Source organism: Lampetra fluviatilis, chromosome 5 (genome assembly GCF_964198595.1).
Source record: "Lampetra fluviatilis chromosome 5, kcLamFluv1.1, whole genome shotgun sequence".
NCBI classification, from domain to species: domain Eukaryota; kingdom Metazoa; phylum Chordata; class Hyperoartia; order Petromyzontiformes; family Petromyzontidae; genus Lampetra; species Lampetra fluviatilis.
The window spans coordinates 4,995,988-4,997,589 of NC_136279.1; the positions used below are offsets into that span (position 1 = coordinate 4,995,988).

Here is a 1,602-nt window from a genome sequence, read left to right on the forward strand (position 1 = left end):
GGCCTTCATCCAGCGGTGCAGAGAACGTGCATTGTGATGGGCAGGGTTGGTGGCGGGCGAGGCAGAGGATCAATCGCCGCTTCTAAACACCAATAATATCGGCAATCCAAGTTGGCTTGGCTCTCCAAAACACCGGTGTGCTGTACTGGTGACGAATTGGCCGCGTTCTGTTTACGTGACAAACCTTACTAGTTGGCTGTGTCGGGTGGTGGCGGGTTTAAACGACACATTTATATATGTACGCGATCTAACCCAAACAAAAACCTCTATCATGGACGATATTGTTCGCGAAAGCCTGCTACTGGGTGTTAAATCAATATCGGCAACCACTGGCGTCACCGTTCCACCCCGCTCCAAATAGCAGCGGGCTCACGTAAATCGGTGCCAGCGTTCAATTGGATATCGGCCGCGTCGCTCGGGTGGAACGGTGACGCAGCGATGGGCGCACTGCGCTACGAACCCGGCGACCTGAATTCGCTTCTCAGGGGGGCGGGGGGGGGGCAGCCAACGACGGTGGTGAGCGATATGTGAACTCTGTGCGTAGTGTGGTGGAGTTTGGTCGAACCACCTCCATGACCCACATCACGGTGTGGGGAGGCTTTCACCCAGCGGTGGATTGGTGAAGGACTGGGCATTGCTAATTCAAGGCTCAGAATTAGCAAGAATGTTTAGGACAGCATTAAACTTACTCCGCTTTAGAGAATCTTGGCTTTCACCTCTATTTGCTATCAGAAGATTAATCCCTGAACCGGATGTGCCCTGACATGGACGAAATAGTACCACGCGATAAGACATGATGGGTCTCGTTGAGCTCACGGTAATGTAATGCAGAGTCCTTTGTTTGTCCACTGCTGGATGAAGGACTCCTGACATCGTGGAGGGTTCATGGAGCAGTGTGCGAACCACTGCATCACCATTTCCCCCACGTTAAATGAGTACATATTCACGCACAAAAAATTAACCCGTAAAAACAAAGTTTTTCACCATAAATCCTTTATATGCGTGGCGGCTAGAGTCCTCTCGTCCTCTGGCTTGAGATGGCTGCCACCTATGGGTCAGATGAATGGCTGCCACCATTAAGCAATTGGTAATTAAATATAATTTATTTTTTACTAAAAAGTGTAAAATTTTGGATTTTTTTTCACTAAAATACATTGTCACGCACAACGAGTCTGTGTCCAAAATGTCAGCTCGATTGGATCGCGGGAAGTGGGTTAAAAAACGACCGAAAGATTTGCACGGTCGTAAGCGCGCAAGCAAGCGAACTTAATATAAAGGATTTTAAAAAGAAACACAGACACGTAGTCGGCAGGATTCGAACCTGCGCAGGGAGACCCCAATGGATTTCTAGTCCATCGCCTTAACCGCTCGGCCACGACTACCCAGGTGCACGTTTGTGTGCTGCAACTTCGCGCATCACACTCATTTAGAAACAGGGGCATCCCTCCCATTGAGGGCCATAATCTTGCAGGTTTTTTTTTATATAAAAATTTTTAACCTACAGCTTGTTGTCAATCCACTTCTGCACTAATGCCTCCCCACACCATTTCGGCCGCGGTGGTTGTTTGCCTGTTCTTTAGAAAACGGGTTAGTGTGGACTGG

General features: G+C 48.8%; 1 non-coding gene across 1 annotated transcript; it reads right to left on the reverse strand.

The window, feature by feature from the left end:
• Window positions 1-1,300: 1,300 nt before the first annotated feature.
• On the reverse strand, window positions 1,301-1,382 carry TRNAS-AGA (transfer RNA serine (anticodon AGA)). Its single transcript has one exon. It is a non-coding gene; the product is annotated as a tRNA-Ser (tRNA).
• Between the last annotated feature and the right edge of the window lie 220 nt (window positions 1,383-1,602).